Source organism: Crinia signifera, chromosome 9 (assembly GCF_055691185.1).
Source record: "Crinia signifera chromosome 9, ASM5569118v1, whole genome shotgun sequence".
Classification (NCBI taxonomy): Eukaryota; Metazoa; Chordata; class Amphibia; order Anura; family Myobatrachidae; genus Crinia; species Crinia signifera.
The window spans coordinates 51,510,769-51,530,075 of NC_139225.1; the positions used below are offsets into that span (position 1 = coordinate 51,510,769).

The window sequence follows — 19,307 nt, forward strand, 5'->3', positions numbered from 1 at the left end:
GATGTGATAAGTCTGAAAGGACATTTTTTTCCTGCTATGTACACCTGCGATTCATCAGGTGGCTATTACCGTATAAGATTTTTTTCTCCAAGTAATCACATGCGATCACATCACCGGTGTACATATTCACTGCAATGTGCACCTATTATGAGAAATATTCATGGCAGCCAGTGAGATCTGCGAATGAAATGTGAGGAGCGCACCTGTCAATGCAATCGCAGGTAAAGGACATGCCAGTTTTCATACAATCCATCTCAATCGCATGAAAATAGGCCATATTGCACTAGTGGATGGGGGCCTTAACATCTGTGAGTTAAATGCTAAAGCAGCCAGTATTTACCCTGCACAGAAACAGTATAAATATATTTGCAAACATTGCAACCACACCCCACAAATGCTTCTACCTGTTAATCAGGCAGAGGTCTTTGCTGTTCTGTGCTGCAAACCCAAAAATCATGCATAAGACTGGAGTCAGAGTTGACTGCACTTCAGCTGCATTGCGCATGCGCAGCCACAAATAGCAGCAATGAGCAATGTGTAGTCGCAATTAGAACACATATAGTCATAATTTCGAGGACAGGAAGCTTGGTCAGCCTCTCGCAGGGCCTTATTCTGATTCTGTCGGTGCACCGTACGTACGGTCCGTTTCACCGTACGTTTCCCGTAAGCGGACAGTGAGCGTAAGTCCGCCCACAAAACATCCGCATACGGACGTCACAAACACCGACAAAGGGGAGTGGCGTACACTTGAGCGTATGCCACCGTACATGGACGGATACCCTCTTAGACACCGATAACTGGCGTACAACAGAACGTACGCCACCATATACGGACGGGTATCGTCCGTTTCCCCACCGACATCTTGCGTATATCTGAGCGTACGCCACATTGCACGGACGGGTCTCGCTTTTTTCCAATGGAAAACTCAGCGTGTGTCACCGATCGTCAGAGTGAGCATACGTCCGTGCACGGTGGCATACCCTTCACATATATGCAAATCTTGCCTTTCAACTCTGATTAAGACAATTAATTATTCTAATTGTTATTCAATAATTGCTTTCTATTAACTCAATTGTCTACCTTAATAAACACCCTAATAAAACAAAATTTTTACCCTCATTACATGTATATTTTTTATGTTCTAATGTGGCATTTTAATCACTATCTATGTGTCCCCACATTGCTTTTACTTTTATAAAAAGTTATGTTGGTGTTACAGTGAAAAAGTTGACACATGTCGACTTTTGTAAATGGAGTGTCCTGCTTTTTAAAGTATATAAAAACACTTACTGAATGGGTGTAGATGGTTATAAACTAACTACCTTGCTAACTCCCCCCTCTGGCGATGTCCCCTCCAGCTGACAGCGCGTCTCCCCTGGCTGGCTCACTGCGGGATCTCGCTACTCACGCGAGATCCCAGCGCAGCAGGGACAGCGCTGTCCCTGCTGTAGGCATAGGGCATCGCCATTTGCAGCTGTCGAAGTCGACAGCTGCAGGCGGCGGAACGGTCAGCGATGCTGACCGTTCATAAATTAGGTTTCACTGGTGAGCGCTGTACTAGAAATAGTACATGCGCTATGTCCCCGCCCTCCCATCGCCGCCGTTAGAACACCCGCACTGCAGTTATAATAGATCAGGAGATGCGCTATCCCCTGCTTCAGCGCACGGGGATAGCGCATTTAGCCCACAGCGCCACTTCATAAATCTACCCCTCAGTCACATAGTTGTGGAAGGGTCAGATTTGCTCACATCTGCACAGACTGCAAAATCATATAATTGGTTTAGGAATTGCAACTGGATTTACATGTGGATAGCAAAGAGCAATCCATTCTCAATTCACTCAGCCCAAAATTCAGGTTAAATTGCTTATGCGATCCAGCCTGAACTAGTGCCTAATTCAGACCTTATTGTGTGGCTGCAAATCTGCACGGTTGCAGATTTTTGCTGGAAGGGGAATCTCCCGCCCAGAGCTGAAGCCCAGGGCGCAGCCGCGCAGAAGTGTGTAAAAAATAGAAAAAAAAAAACACATTGCTTTGTACAGCAGACCTACAAGACCCAGCATGGGGGGGGGGGCATTAAAAAAGTGGCAATTATATCGCAATCTGCATCGTATTACATGTGCAAATTACACAAATTATCTAAACTGTCAGTTCATTTGAATAAACTTTAAAGGGGAGGGGCACCTCAATCAGGGATAGACCGACAGTCTGCCTAATAGAGTAACAATTGAATGTAGGAAAACGCAGATTGATTGCAAGACATTAAAAAGAGGTTACTTGCACACCAATGTCATTCTGCAAATCGCCCACCAGAGGTCAGTAGACCAATAGGGGTGATCTACAGGAATCTATTTCTTTTTTTGCAATTATAACAATATACTGGGAAGCAGCAATTAACTGCTGTAATCTTACATGTCAGATACTGTAATGCTGTGTATAAAGGTATATTGATAAGCAGCAATCAAAATTGAATGCTGAAGTGATATATCCAAGACATGGTATAAAGCACACTATATGTGGTATATTCCAGATACTGTGTAAAGCACCTGTCAAAAATTTACAAATTATAAAAGGTGAATCACATGAATCTTATAAAAGCCCTTATAAAAGTACATTGAAAAGTAGCATCTAAAATCAATGGTCAAGTGGAAATAAAGCTGCCATTTTACAAAACATCCACCTGAGGGCAGTAAAACATTACAAATAAATTACAGCAATTTATACTTGAAAAACAGCATCTGTAATTGCTGAAGCCTCTGATACACTTCTGCTATACTTCATTGATTAATACTCCAGCCAAAAGAGAGTGATATATCACCTTAATATAGTGTGCAAATACTATACACAGCAACCCCAAATTTTGATTAGTTGGGAACCCCAGTTGTATAATAATCAAAAGATAAAATATCTATTTAATTGCAATAAATATCCCTGACTGTTGGTGCTGTCTAGAAAACAGAGACATAGGAAGCTGTCCTATCTGTCTAGATCTCATTGAAAATTGAAGTATCCCAGTCACATACATTGTATCGTAATAAAGTGACAACAAAAGCACTTTCATCAAAGTTTATTAGATATAAAGTTATAAAGTGTTACAAAACAAAGTAACAACATTACAAAGCCACTGGAAAGGATAAGATATGTCCCAGGCAGACTGCTGTAAAGAGATACAGTGTAACCAACATTACTCACAGTCAGGGGCGTAACTATTACTTTGTGGGCCCCATAGCAAAAAATTTGAAAGCGGGGGGGGGGGGGGGGGGGGGGGGGGGGGTTGAGGATGAGACGATTAGGTGCAAGGATGAGTGGGGAGGATGAGGGGAGGGTGATGGGGGGGATGAGGATGACGAAGAGGGAGGTAAAGAGGAGGGGAGAGATAAGGGGGGGATTAGGGGGAGGGATAAGTGGGAGGGGGTTCAGGGAGTAGGAGGAAAAGCAGGGTTGTGACAGCCATCACTTTTCTCCTCATACTGTAACTACAGCCCCTCTTCCTGCAGAACAGATTAGTCTGTTTACCAGTATAAAAGTGGCGCTTGTACCTCTGACAGTGTGATTGTTCCCCAGTCTCCTGCTCCACAGTGGCTGGCCGCGCTGGGTCTCCTGCTCCCCCGTGCCCGCGCTGGGTCTCCTGCTCAGCTGAGCTGGTTCTCCTGCTCCCCAGTGGCGGATCTCCTGCTCCACATTGGCTGGCCGTGCTGAGTCTCCTGCTCCCACATGCCTGCGCCGGTTCTCCTGCTCCCCATTGCCCGCGCCGGGTCTCCTGCTCCCCAGTGGGTCGTGCCGAGTCTCCTGGCTGCTCTCCAGTGGCCGGCATGGTCTCCTGCTACCCAGTGGCTGCGCAGGTTCCCCAGCGGCAGCAGGTTTTCCTTTCACAGGTATCGGCAGCTGTAGTTCACTCTCAGTAGCGCCGGGTCACTTGCTCCCGAGCACCAGCACTTAAAACTCCCATGCACAGGACAGCAGTGTGGCAGTATTTTGAAATAACAATAATAATAAAAAGGGTGCAGGGGATTGCTAGCTTGGCCTCAGGCCCCCCGAGCTGCCGGGCCCCATAGCAGCTGCATCCCCTGCACCCTCTATAGTTCCGCCACTGCTCACAGTAAAAGGCCAATTAGGCAAACAGTCACATTTAAGTATACATCTTTCTGAAGCAACAGTGACAACTAGACACTGAAGAACAAGCCTATTTTTTAAAGTCTATACACACACTTTTTCTTCCTTAATAGGTGCAATATATACATATATGTTTGTTTAATGTGTGTTTGTCAATTTTTAACCTCTGTAATATTTCACTGAAATAAGGAGGGATACTACCTGTGTACTTGTATGCTAAACAGACACAGAGAGAACCTCCCCCTTATCTTTTAAAACGAGATTCAATAAAGTTTAAAACAGGGTTGCCTACCCTCCTGGAATGGCCGGGAGGTTACCGGAAATCGGGTCCCCCTCTTGGCCCCCCGGAAAGGACGGCAACCCTCCCGCATTGTCCTGCATCTCCAGCGGAGGGGAGGGGGTGTGGGGGATTCCGTGGGTCAAATGACGCGGTCGCGTTACTTAATCCCCGCTCCCCGCAGTGCAATGCATAAAATACCGGCATTGCAAGGAGGGGGCATGGCCAAAATGACGTGATCGCTCTAGCCACGCCCCTAAACGGCTCATCATGACCGTGGCTCCGCCCCTTTTCCTCCCGGCTTTGGTCCTGCCCCCCTGCCATACTGAGCTGGCTGCTCTCTCCTGGAGAGGGCAGCCAGAAAGTCGGCAACCATGGTTTAAAAGCCTTAAAAAATAAAAATCCTTTCTCCAGGAGTGCGTCCACAGTGCAAAACCTTTTTTCTTTTTCTTGTTATAAACTGTACCCAATTTTCCCGGATAGTAAGTAAGTAATTTTTATTTATATAGCGCACTTTCTCCAACAGGACTCAAGGCGCTTTACAGACATTAAGAATAACAATGCACATACTGTAATACAAAGGGTTATCAGTACAAGGAACAGGCAACAATAGCAGTACAGATATGCATCACACGTACAGATATGCACAAGACGCATTCTAATAAGGGACACGGACATGGGGAACATATTTACCGAGCTGTGCAGTACCCAGGCAGCCATTCAGCGGCGCCACATGATGATTGCACAGCCAGTTAGGTAGCCAGTAACCATACTAATATATATATATATATATATATATATATATAAAATCCACAGACGTGTCGCCTGACGATAATACTTAAGTGTATTGAAACGTTGCTGTGTCTTTGTTGTCTGCAATAAATTTGTTTGAAAACTGTCTGTAGTGCGACACGTCTGTGGATTATAATTGCTATATTGCTGTGTGGGCCCCCGCCGAAGTATTTGCTGAAATATTTGCTTTAAGTGGCCGTGTCGGATCCTCTGTCTACTCACAGACATGGGGGACATATAATTACTGAGCAGCACCCAGGCAGCCATTCAGTGGCCGCCACATGGTGATTGCACAGCCAGCACCGTACATATAGAACACATTAGAACAGTACAAGGTACACAGAACTAGACATAGCACAATTAAAGCACAATTCTTAGTACACAATACATCTTAAATATAAGGAAGTGAATGAGAATAGATGCAGGTATAGATTGTAGGTGAGTAAGAGAGCTGTAGTTTAAATACAAGAAGAGTGTTGTGAGAACAGGAGGGAAGAGGAGAGGGCCCTGCTTGTGAGAGCTTACATTCTAGAGGGAAGGGTAAGACAGACAGGAGTGACATAGAAGGGGTAGCAGTGAACATAAATAGACTGTTAGGATGAAAGATGGTTGGATTTTATGCGGGAGGGTGGGAAGATGATCAGTTCAGTCCTAGACATTTTAAGTCTAATGCTGTGTACACACGGGGGCGATAGGGGCTATAATCACTGGGAATATGGTCGCAGACGACCATATTGCCAGTGATGGAAGTGTGCACCGGCGATATCGCCGGGTGCGCGCTCCCGTTTTCTGCCCCATTGTAATCGCTGGAGCTTGCTCCTGCGACCAGCTAATTACCTCTGCGGCTCCCCCAGCAGAGGTTCCTTTTCATCGCTGATGAAAAGGAGACACTGAGCAATATATTGCAAGCAATATATTGCTAGCAATATATCTCCCCCCCGTGTGTACGCACCTTACAAAAGTGCTGGATCATCCAAGACCGTGGAAGTGCAGGACAGGTGGAGGCATTGGAGGAACAGCTGGGCATTTTCAAGTTTGACAGTGCAAATACAAGCATTAACGGTTACAGTGAATGTTATTGGTGATGTCAAAAAGGTGATGTTATTATGGTACAATGTCCAGATAATGCAGGCAGGAGTTGTATGGTGTGTGGATAAAGTGAACTCACTTAAAATAGACCTTTGATTTTCAGAGTTGTGGTTGCTGTTTCTCCTTCTGTTTCACTTCGGTAGAACGCTGGTATAACACTGCAGTTATGTTTAAATGAAGCTGCCCTTTAAAGGTATGCACTTCAAATATTATGCACACACTTGTGCTTTGCGCTCCTCTGTCAGACTCTGTGTGAGAGCAGTGGGCGGCGAGCAGCAGGGCACCCGCGGGCCTGCGATATTAAATTACATGCTGCAGGTGGCCCTGGAACAGAAAAACTCAACTGGCCTGGGGGGCAGTGGGCACCCTGCCCCAGCCCACCACTGAGCATTAGGCTGGGTGAGGGGTTAGGCTTAGTCACTAGCAGAGTATTTAGGGTTAGGCTGTAAGTGAGGGGATTAGGGTTAGATTATGGAGAGGGAGGGTTAGGTGATGGGTGGGTTAGGTTTATATGGCAGGGTACCAAGGTCAGGATTAGGCACTAGCGGGGAGGATTAAGCTGTGGGAGGGGGGAGACATGTTTAGACTGTGGGGAGGGTGGGTTAGGGAGGAGGCAGGGGGAAGGTAAGTATAGGTACCTGTCCCCTGTTGGGAATCACTCAATCAGGTTGCTGGAATCAGCATTCTGGCAGCTGACATCCCCACTACTGGTTATCCGTTATAATCCAGATTTCACGCCTATATTTGTATATTTATTTTATTGGTTATCATTTATTATAAATTATTAGTATATTATTTACAGTAGATTGTATGATTTAGTATCAGCTAATATATTATTTAGATCGAATGGTAGACAAAGGGTTAACGACACAAAAACATATTGGATCTGTGCAATAAACGGTAGCTCCCGTTTGGTGAGAGCTACTTTTTATGAAACAGGCATGTTGAACTGAGTGGGAAATGGGTTAAAACTCCACCCCCACTGCTGTTTGTGGTAGCAATTGCTTATCCTGGTTGGGTGACTGAGAAGCCCAGTGGCGGAACTATGGAGGGTGCAGGTGGTGCAATTGCTATGGGGCCCAGGCCTTTGGAGTGCCCGAGGGCTCTGCAGGCACCCTCTGCACCCTTTTATTTTATTTGAGTAATGCCACATGGGCAGTGTCAGCAGCGCTGTCCCGTGCAGTTCGGCACTGTGACTGTGTTGCATAGTGATTCGTGAAGGGAGAAGTGGTGATCCAGCTCCACTCCCCTCTGACCTCTCTGATGGTGCCAGGACTCAATGTCACGGGTACCTGATTAAACCTCCGGGGGCTGCTGCCAGAAGCGGGCTGGGCCGGGGGGCAGGGTGCCATGTGCCCCCCGGGCCGCATAATCAATTAACACTGCGGGCCGTCTGGTGCTCCAGTGTGTATTATCCCGCTACAGGGGGCGGGGCTGTGGGTGGGTTGTAGGAGCAGGGACGGAACTACTGTGGCCCGCTGCCGCCTGAGCCCCAGTGGGTGGAAGAGGTGAGAAGACCGGCGCCGCTATGCCTGAGCACTGAGCAGGGAGCTGGAGGAGGAAGAAGCCGGTGCCGCTCTGTCCCAGCTGGTGGGAGAGGGGAGAAGACGCCAGTTCCACTATCCCCGGCAGTTAGATGGTGTGTTTCTAATTCCACTGATTCAGTGGAGGACGGAGGACTGCAGAGGATGTGGCCACTGGCCAGAAGAATTGGGGAAGGGCTTATCTGTAAGTTCAAAGCTGCAGAAAGTATGCAGGTCAGTGCTTTCATTAAAGTGGATGCTTTTAAAGCTCTGTGAGCCCAATGCTAGTGACCCCCATCCATGTGTTTCATGCTACCAGCCAAGTGTCCCCTCCTCACACCCTTATCTCACTCCACTCTTCCCATTGGGCCTGCCTGGTGCCAACCATTCAAAAAGTGTCTCCCACCATCTCACTGATTCATCACCAGCCCACTGCCCCATCTAATTGCTTCTCAGCAAGAATTCCCTCCAGCCAGTCCAATCACAGTGCCCCCCATTTAGCCCAGTGTACCCCCTCTCCAGCCTACTAGTGTTTCCTCCTCTCCCACCATCTCACTGCTCCCTTCCCATCCAGCCCAGTGCCCCATATACTGTATATGACCCACTGCCTCTCCCAATCACCCACTCACTCTCTACCTTCCATCACCCATTGCCTTTCCCTATCACTTACTCCATTTCACCCTGACGTCACCCATCGCCTTTCCCTGGAATCACCATCTTCCCCTCTGTGTGAACCTCTACCACTCTCTCCCACTATCTCTCCTGTCATCCTCTACATCACCCACTAACTTTCCCTGTCACCCATTGCCTCTCCCTGTCACCCCACAGCCTCTCCATCTCCCACTATCTCGGCAGATCACCTCTTATTCCCATACTCTCTTCCTCTCAGGTTGGCATGCGTTGGGGAAGAGTGATGAAAATTATGGCGAAGCTCATGAATATGGCATTCACATTGAGGCCACACCCAGTTATTTTGATTTCCCCATACTTCCTTGTTATAGTGCCCCCTCTGTCATTTTATTCTGGATCTGCCCCTGCCTAACGGCTGTCCCCGGGGTTTGTGGCTGGCACCACGCACAGTGCCGGGCTGTATCTGGGGAATGAAAACACATGCTTATGTATTTTATGGGGATACATATGATAGCCTGGCTGTGGTGATACCAGCACACAAAAGGCTGAACCCTGATTCCTGTCAGGGGCTCTGTATTACCCTAACCCTCCCTTGCAGCACCCTCTCTTGCAGCAGTGCATATATATATATATATATATATATATATATATATAGTATCTACCAATACTCCGAGGACATACAACATCCCTAACAAACTAAAGGCACTCCAACATGGCTCGTCTTTTGATCCGACCACAACATCCCTAACAAACTAAAGGCACTCCAACATGGCTCGTCTTTTGATCCGACCACAAACAATCATTCTCTGAAGACATTCTCGAGAATGATTAAAGAACAAATTCCAACAGCAATCAAAAAGCTCCCAGCAACTCGCCCTAATCTGACTCATAAAGAATATGAGGCGATTAAATCCTTAAAAGAAGATCCTACTATTATTATATGACCATCAGATAAAGGGGGCTCCATTACGGTCATGAACATCTCGGATTACAAACAAGAGATTTACGAGCAATTAGCCGACACAGCCACCTATGTAAAACTCAGAGGGGACCCAACCACCCCTTTTAAGAAATAATTGGATAACCTCTTACAACAAGCATGTTCTGAAGGTTTGATTACCGCCGAGATCAAAACATCACTCACCACGGACTTTCCCGTCATTCCAGTACTGTATACAGTACCTAAAGTACACAAGTCGCTTACGAAACCCCGGGTAGACCGATTATTTTGGCCCGGGGGTCTCTTTACCAACCTGTTGCTGTCTATTTAGACAGTTTTCTTCAACCCTGTGTACAAAAACAATCTACCTTTTTAAAGGACACTACCACGTTACTGTCTTTGCTGGACAATTTGTCCCCGCTAACTACTGACTTATGGTTAGTGACGGTAGATGTAAAAAGTTTGTATACTTGTATTCCTCACCAGGCAGGTCTGCAAGCAGTCCGTCAACTTTTAGTCCACAATTCAGCATACACAGGTCCCGAAATTAATTTTTTTGTCTCACTCCTAGAATTGACACTAACTAAAAACTATTTTTTGTTTAATAATGATTTTTTTCTCCAGACAGCGGGGTGTGCCATGGGATCTTCTGTGGCACCCTCGCTGGCCAACAGTTACATGTTTGGAGTAGAGAGAGACATTTTTTTCTCAGATCCAAAAATTGCTGACAAATTATTTTTATTTCAACGCTACATAGATGACCTGCTGATCTTGTGGGCAGGACCTATTGCAGACTTGACAGAAGTAATTGATTCTCATAATGCAACATCTCATCCAGTTAAATTCACTTACGAGAGCAATGACACCAATATACATTATTTTGATGTCCTTATCACTAAATCTGGTGACTCTCTTATAACCAGTGTCTATGTCAAGCCCACGGACAGAAACAACATGCTCATGGCATCCAGCTTCCATCCACCTTCTCTAAAACACAGCCTGCCATATTCTCAATTTATAAGGTGTTGCCGTATCAATAGTAATCTAAATACGTGCAAAATACAGTTGCAGGAGTTGACCAAAAAATTTCAAGCCAGAGGCTATAACATCACAACTTTAAACCAGCAAACCTCCAAAGCCCTTAAAATCAGCAGACAGACACTTCTAACTAATGTCCCCAAAAAATCTGCTGTCACTGACAGGATTCCCATGGTAACCCGGTACAATACAGGCAGCGCAATAACCAAACAACACTTACGCCAATTATGGCCCATGGTTACTTCCGATAAATCGCTACCCACCCTCAACCACCACAGCATTATGCATTACCACAAACGAGGGCAAAACCTACGAGACATTCTCGTAAAAACAGACATCTCTTCACATAAGAAGCTGTTTAACAAGGTTGGTTGCTTCCGCTGCCCAAATTGCATAACGTGCCATTCAATGGTCACCAGTGACTCTTTCCCACATCCGCTTACAGGCAAAAAGATCCCTATACGCCACAGAGTGACATGTACCACCAAATATGTCATCTATCTTATAACATGCCCTTGCGGCAAAGGGTATGTGGGAAAAACCGAAAGGATGAACATCCTTTGAGCGGATTGCACTCTACAGAGCATCCATTCCGGCAGCCTGGGAAAAAGGGTTGGCAGATCAACCTGTGGCAAAACATTTTTTGACCCACAAACATAATCTGTCAACACTCCGATATAGAATCATTGACCACATCCCCGAAGCTAAAAGAGGAGGTAATCGTGGCAGACAATTACTACAACTAGAGGCACGTGGATTTTCCGCCTAGACACTGTAGCCCCAAAAGGGCTTAATGAACAACTTAGTTTTCATTGCTTTCTGTAACTGTATACTTCTTGTTCCAGCATCGACAGATTCTAGTTAGAGATCAGTTTTTCACATTTAAAAAAAAAAAAAGAGGTATATCCCTTTAATTACATGATACTCTACTGAACCTTCTTACGTGTGTCCCCCATCCCTAGTAGCTACCTACATGTTCATACCCAGCTATATATATAGCCAATAATTACGTTGCTTATGAGCAATCATGTATGTACTTTTGTAAATGACATTTATGTTGTTCATTACCATTGCCTATTCTAACACGCGTTACTTGCTTCTGTATCCTTACAGGCTTCCGTACTGCTTCATGTTTGTTTGTCTCATCACCATGGTGAGGGGTAGTTCACATGTTCTGACGTCATTCTCCCTGCGCCCGCAGCGGATGAGAGGAGTGTTCACTGGGTGTATATGCACTATATAGGTAAGTCAAATGTATGTTCTTTTCTATATCCTGACGAAAAACAGTAAAGTTTGAAACGTTGATGCGCAGACCTGCAGTGGTTATTGTCTTCAACTCGCCGTTGAGTGCCGCCCACCCCACGCAACTAGATGGACTCAAGTCTTTTTTCAGCCTTACCTACTATGTAACTATGTAACCTATTTGCTTTCCCTGCATGCCAGCAGGGTAAATGGAGGGCACCGGGCATAAGTAAATACCGACACAGCAAGGAGTGCCAGCATACAAGCCACTCCATATGATATAATAAACTTCAGGCCTAATTTTTTTTTTTTTATTAATACATATTTTTTAAAGAAAAACCTCCGTTTAATGATGTGCTGTTACTTATGGGCCAGTGCTCTGGACTTGCCCCCCAGGCTAAAAGTTGCCAGCCAGCCCCCATGGAGGCTTGGGCCAGCACATGAGCAGTATGTATGAAGTTACTGCGCATGTGCTGGCCCCGTGCAGGGGACTAGCATCCGGGACCGAAAAATGCGGGAAGCGCGGTGGCTGTGGCAGCGGACCCACATTGTCGCTTCCCCCTCCTCCAAACCGGTAAGCGCCACCACTGATTAGGAGGTATAAAGTGCACTCCCTCCCCCGCTCTCATATTTCTGTCTCTCCTGCTCTCTCTACCCCTCGCCCCTGCCTTTCACCCCCTCCATCCTTTACCTTTCTTTTTATCCTTCTCTCTTCTGCTACCCCGAGGGGCATTGTACTTTGGGGGGCCCTTTCAAGATTTTGCTATGGGGCCCAAAAGGTCCTCGTTACACTTGCAGACTGTCTGCTTTCCCATGCTACATGGCACAGGAGTGTAGTGCTTGTTGTGAGGATACAGAGGGTGACCTTTAATAGGATGCAAGTTTTAGTTACAATTCAAAATCGCACCTTATTGCACTGTATCGCACTTTTACAAATTGCATGTTTTTCTCCAAAACCGATTATTCAATGGGATGCGCTAATGTGGCCAAAAAGTGCAGTGAAGTGCGAAGAGATGCGCTGTGGTGCGAATTTATGACACAGTCATGTGCTATTTTCTGACCAACCGGAATGCAAATTACTGCACTGCCTCCACATGCCAAACAACCCCCTAACCTATTGGCCCACCCAAGTCCCCTACAATATGCATCACACCCCCTATAGAAAGGGGCAAAGGCGCCATTTTGACCTTTGAAAGGTAGTAAGGTGATGAGGATGGACAGGAGAGGAGCAATGTCGGGGATTGCAGGTGGCAGCGGCAGTAGTGTGCCAGTTACAGTGAAAAACCCCATGTCGACCTTTTGACTGTCGACCTAGACAATGTCGAACTAATGACCTGTGGAACTAACGACCTGTGGAACTAATGACCTTTCGACCTAGAACCATGTCGACCTTTTCCAATGTCGACCTACACCCATGTCGACCTAATGGTGTCGACATAAGGCTGTAGACCAAATGATCCCAACCCTAATTTTAGTCCCCCTTGGCAACGAGCTATTTTAGTCCCCCTTGGCAATGAGCAATTTCAGTCCCCCTTGGCAATGAGCTATTTTAGTCCCCCTTGGCAACGAGCTATTTCTGTCCTTCCCCCTTGGCAACAAGCTATTTTTGTCCTTCCCCCTTGGCAACAAGCTATTTTAGTCCCCCTTGGCAACAAGCTATTTTAGTCCCCCTTGGCAACAAGCTATTTCAGTACTCCTGGGCAACAAGCTATTTCAGTCCCCATTGGCATCGAGCATGAAGCCCCTTGGCATCGAGCATGAAGCCCCTGGCATCGAGCATGAAGTTCCTAGCAATGAGCATGTAGGTAAGTGGCACTTGTGTCAGATGTGTAATGGGCATTACAGTTTGTTCTATAGAATGTAATGGGTATTACAGGTTGTTATATAGTATGTAATGGACAGTACAGTTTGTTATATAGTATGTAATGGGCATCTTGGGTGAAATTTAATAGGGTGCGTGTTTTTCTTTGCGATTTTTTATGCAAAAACGGCCGTTTTCAGCCATTTTCCGAAAATCACATATTTTATAGGGTGCGATTTTTGGAAAAAAAATCACATTTTTTCTCACGAATTCGCACATTTTAAAGGTGCGGTTTTTAGTAAAACTAAAAATCGCATCTAGATGTTTTCCCATTAAAAAGTATACAAATCGTCTATTTAATGGGATGCGATTTTTAGTAAAGGTTACTAAAAATCGCAAAACAAATAGACCAGGTTCTGTTTGTCAGAAACAGATACACAACGCTGTGAGTATATTTTGCTTTCACAGGTTCCCCACTTTGGATTCTACTGGAGAAGGGGACCGATCTTCTATCAACATAGGTATGTATGGATGTATGGGCTCCGTAAGTAATAAAGTTTTACTGTCAGTGTGTATGTGTTTTTATTTAACTATTTGTACTGCTGGGGCACTACTAGGCCCTTTATTGCCCCGCATGCTGGGACTTGTGGTTCTCCAAGTCCCTGCATGTGGTGCAGGCTTGCTGAGACTCATAGTTCCACAGCAGTATACAATAGTTCTTTCTTTTTACACCAATAATCAGCTCGATGCCCACCGCCCAGGGGCATCGAGGACAGCCCCGGGCTTCAGCATGGGCAGGTAAGTTCTGGAGGGGGGGACCCCTTCTTTGGGGGGGTCCCCCCTTCCCCAGGACCCCTGCCCATGTTGACCAGTCAGGGGGAAAATGCTTTGGCCGGGGGGGACTTGTATAAAAAGTCTCCCCCCGGCTGTGGCATTACCCTGCTGGCTGGTTGGGGCGGGTGCTGGTTCTTGAAATACGGGGGACCCCTACTCATTTTGTCCCCTGTATTTTGGGAACCAGGATCGGCCCTTGAGCCTGGTGCTGGTTTGATAAAATCCAGGGAACCCCAACTTGTTTGTTCCTGTGATTTTATGAAACCAGGACCAGCTCTTTGAGCCCAGTGCTGGTTATGCTCAGGAGGGGGACCCCACGCAGTTTTATTTTTTTTCACTTTTTTTTACACCAAAATCACACATTTCAGAAAATGTGCCGATTTTCATGACTGAAAATCGCACATTTTCATGACTAAAAAAATCGCACTATATCACACTTTATCGCTCTATTTTGCCGCAGATTCGCATCTCATTAAATATGGGGGAAAGTGGGAAAGGGCGTGACCACGGCGGTGCGTGGGTAAGCCCAGGTGTGTGGGAGCCCCGGTACATTCCTGTGCTCTCCAGCCGATACCTCCATGAGGAGAAAACCCCAGTAAAAATACATGTCTGAGGCAAGAGGGTGATTTATCTACCCGGCCATCTATTCGGCTACAACCGTTTGTTACCTGTCTGACCGGGCGGCATCTGCTGAAGAACGTCCCTGCGGCAAAGCAGGATCAGGAGATTGGAGAGTGCAGGCGGGCCACGTCATCAGAGTGCGCTCGCTCCACGCCGAGTGAGAGATGGCGTGCACCGGTCCGCTCGAGAGCAGCGTTAGACTGCTGCTGGTCGGAGCAGGGGACGGAGACCCCACAGATAGAGTGACAGGAGAAGACGGGCTGAGCCACCGCGAGGGCACCGGAGACGAGCCGGGTGAGAGACGGCGCCGGGTGCCCTGTTCGGGAAAAGGGGGAAAGTGGCGAATCTCCCTCCTGGCCCCTGGCCTCTGGAACAAGAGCCGGCGGACGTGGTAGAGCAGGTCTGGACCAGCTGGGGCAGCCCTTCGTGTGCAGGCCTGCAGTTACTGGACAGTGATCCGGACTGGAAGCCAGCAGAGCCTGTCAGCATCTTCTGAGACCTTCTCCTCGGGGAAGTAAGGTAACAGACCTGGTTCAAGCAATACGTTCTTCATGCTGTACCCTTGGCGGGGGTAGTTGAAAGTCATATAAAGGAGACATTGTGCATACAGCTATTTGATTTCCCCCTTATGTGAATCCAACTTTGCCCTTGCTCCTGGCTTACGGGTTTACCTTATAACTGTCGGAGGGAAGGTACTGGCCGTGAAACCTTGTGAATAGGCATATATAGGTAATACGGTAACAGTATCCTATCACTCAAAGGGATAAATCCCAAGTTTAAAGCATAATGGGGAAAACCAGTCAGAATGCGGCAGCGGCTGCGGCCTGCCTTGAAAAATATGCCCGCTCACAAACACAATCACAGGCATCAAATAATTCCCATCTTACTACACCGCAGACTACACCTTCTAAACTGCAATCAACACCTTCTAAAGCCACAAACCAAGTACAGGCCCCAGAGGTCACGTTACAGCAGGTTTTGGAAGCGGTGAATAACTGCGAGGTGCGACTTGCTGAACAGATTAACAAATTACAAGCTGATGTTATGCTAATCAGAGATGATGCACAAAAAATAAGAGAGAGTTGCTGAGTTGGAAAACCATGTTTCATCTACTGAGGATATTGTGGCTCCTTTAAAGACCCAAGTTGCGGCCATTTCTGGTCAATTGACTGATTTAAGATCTAAATTTACAGATATGGACGGTCGCATGCGGCGGAACAATGTCCGCTTTGTGGGTTTAGAGGAGTGGGTGGAGGGTAGAGAGCCGGAGAAATTTCTAGAAGAATGGCTTAAAAAAGAACTCGGTCAGGAGAATTTCTCAGCATTTTTTACTATCGAAAGGGCTCATCGTATTCCTTCCCGGCCACCTATCCCAGGAGGTCCTCCTCGCACATTAATAGCGAAATGTTTGCATTACAAAGATAGGGATAAAGTGTTAAGACTATCCAGGGACAAAGCGGACTTTGGCTATAACTGGATGAGGATAGCAACCTTTCCAGATTTACCACAAGAAGTACAGAGGGACAGAGCTAACTTCCGGAATGTTAAGGCAAGGTTGAGAGATCTGGACCTTAAATATTCGATGTTGTACCCTTCGAAATTCAGAGTGATTGATAAGGGAGAGGTTAAGTTCTTTAACTCTGCATAAGATGCCGCTAGATGGCTGGACACAGTATATCCGGCTAAAAAACAAATGATTGCGGAGTAGAAATCGATCTAAGTATGATCTGGAGTATTACGCATGGAGGAGAAGGGGTGGAAGAGCTAATAATGTTTTCTGCTTGAATATTTTTCATTTTTAGTGTCCGGGGCTCCCGCCGTGCCAGACGTGGTTTCAAGTTAAAGCCCTTAGGGAAAAGAAAAGGGTAGTGGGGAATATCAATTGGGTGGATATAGGTATGCCTTATTGGGGAGGTTATACAGGGTGGGGGGAGGGGGGGGGGGTTCATGTTAAGTGTTATTTGTTTGTATTGTTTGTGCTCTGCCTATGCCTCAAGAAGTAATGTACAATTTATGCAACCTTGTATGGAAAACTGTATAACAGTGAATCCGGGTAGAAATGATCTAACCGTCTATCCATGGGGCTCTGATGTTATACTGATTCCATTGAAGTTGACATCTCCTTGTAGTACTGGAAAGCTTGGTATATCGGAGAATGTTATAATTATTATATTTAGAGTTTTGAGTGAGAGTGACCTCCTGCATAAATTAATTTATCTGGGAAATGGTTAAAATCATGACCTGGAACGTTCGGGGCCTTAACAACAAGATTAAGAGGTCACTGGTTATTAAACAATGTAAGGCCCTGGAGGCGGATATAATTTGCTTGCAGGAGACCCATTTGTGGTGGGATAAATTGCTATCTTTAAATCGACCATGGATATCTACTGCTTTCCATGCACCGTTTACTTCATTTTCTAGAGGTGTGTCCATTTTGATAAAAAAATCGGTGGCATACGAGCATATTACGGCCCAGATTGATCAAGATGGAAGGTATGTTTTTGTGGAGGGGCTGGTAAACACAGTTAGGCTGAGTTTATTAGCGATATATGTACCTCCTCCATTCAGATTTGATGTTGTACGCAGCGCATTGGAATTCATTGCAGCTAGACCAGATAATGTGTTTTTGTGCATGGGGGATTTTAACACCGTGATGAATTATAAGCTGGATATATGGAGCCCCAGAAGGGGATGTCAGACTGGGAGTACTAGTCTAGCTAGATTTGCATCAGAAGTAGGATGGTATGAGGTTTGGAGAGAAAAGTATCCGGTGAAGCGTCAATATTCATGCTATTCGTCCACATTTAACAATTTTTCTAGAATTGATTTGGTATTTTCGTCTAAGGAATTACTAAACAAGATCTCAGATATAGAATATAAAACCCGGGGCATTTCGGATCATGTCCCATTGATACTACAGATAAATCCAGAACCTTGCCGGGGCAGCCAGTATTGGAAATTTCAACCGATGTGGTTATCCCGGCTGGGTGACTTAGAAGATATAAAGGTGAATATTGAAGGCTTCTTTGGAACTAATATAACCTCCACAAAACCTATAATAGTGTGGGAATCTTTTAAAGCCTATTTAAGGGGTATCTTGATTAATAAAATTGCCCAGGCCAGAAATTCAATTAAAAAAACAGAACTCGTACTGGAGCAGAACATGTTGAAATTAGAACAAAATTTTATGATAGATAGAGCCGAATCCAGTAGACAGGAATGGTTGATTGCCCAAAAAGCCTGGATAGCACACCTGCAGGAGATGGCAAAGCTCAGGCTTCTAAAGGCTGCTCATAAAATTTACTTGAATAGTGATAGAGCTGGTAAACTTATGGCCTATATTGCAAAGTCTGATAAGCCATCAAACATAATTCCAAAAATTGCCACCAATACTGGGGATATAGTTACAGAAACTCTAAAAGTGGCGGAGGTCTTTGTGACATTTGAGGGAAGTATATAACTCTAAGGTCAATGTGAGTAACCAGGACTGTATAAAATATCTACAGGACCTTGGGCTTCCTAAATTATCCCAGGAGTCCAGTGAATTACTAGAACATCCTATTAGGCTGGAAGAAGTTGAGGCTGCAATAAAGGATCCAGGAATAGATGGACTCCCAGCAGAAATATATAAGGTGCTCGAGAGCATATTGGCCTCGAGGCTTTTGTATTTCTTTCGGGAAATGGAGAAGGAGGCTACGCTATCTCAGTCAATGACAGAGGCTGTTATTACAGTGATACTCAAAAAAGGCAAAGACCCACTTAGGGCAGAATCATATCGTCCTATATCATTGTTGTCTGTCGACGCCAAGATATTTGCGACTATTTTGGCAAAGAGATTAAATAGTGTGATGGACGAAATAATACACTCAGATCAGACCGGTTTCAGGTCAGGCCAGTCTACTGCAATAAACCTGCGTAGAGTATTTACTTATATGCAGGCTGGCTCCTTAGTCCATACAGAGATAGCAGTGGCCTCATTCGATACTAACAAGGCCTTTGATTCGCTGGAGTGGATTTTTTTAAGAACGGTGTTAGAAGTGTTTGGCTTTGGACCAGGCTTTATTAATAGAGTGTTCTCTATATATCAATCCCCTACCGCCAGAGTCTCCATTAATGGGTATGTGTCGGAGACATTTCCATTATACCGGGGAACAAGACAGGGTTGCCCACTCTCCCCCACCTTATTTGCGGTGGCTATTGAGCCAATTGCCTGTAAACTTAGAAACATTCTGTGTGTACCGCAGGTGAGGAGGGGGGAGGTGGGGGCCTTGTCTCTCTTTACGCCGACGATTTATTGGTGGGCATGTCGGAGTATAAGAGAGATCTTCCCCAAGTCCTGTTCTATCTTCAAGAATTTGGGTCTTACTCTGGTTTGGTAATAAATAAGGAGAAGTCCCATCTTCTGGTC

At 45.8% G+C, this 19,307-nt stretch overlaps 1 protein-coding gene across 3 annotated transcripts in view; it reads right to left on the reverse strand.

The window, feature by feature from the left end:
- Positions 1-19,307, reverse strand: part of GABRA3 (gamma-aminobutyric acid type A receptor subunit alpha3) — a 381,172-nt gene that overhangs the window by 222,563 nt on the left and 139,302 nt on the right. The gene's annotated exons all lie outside the window — the stretch shown is intronic.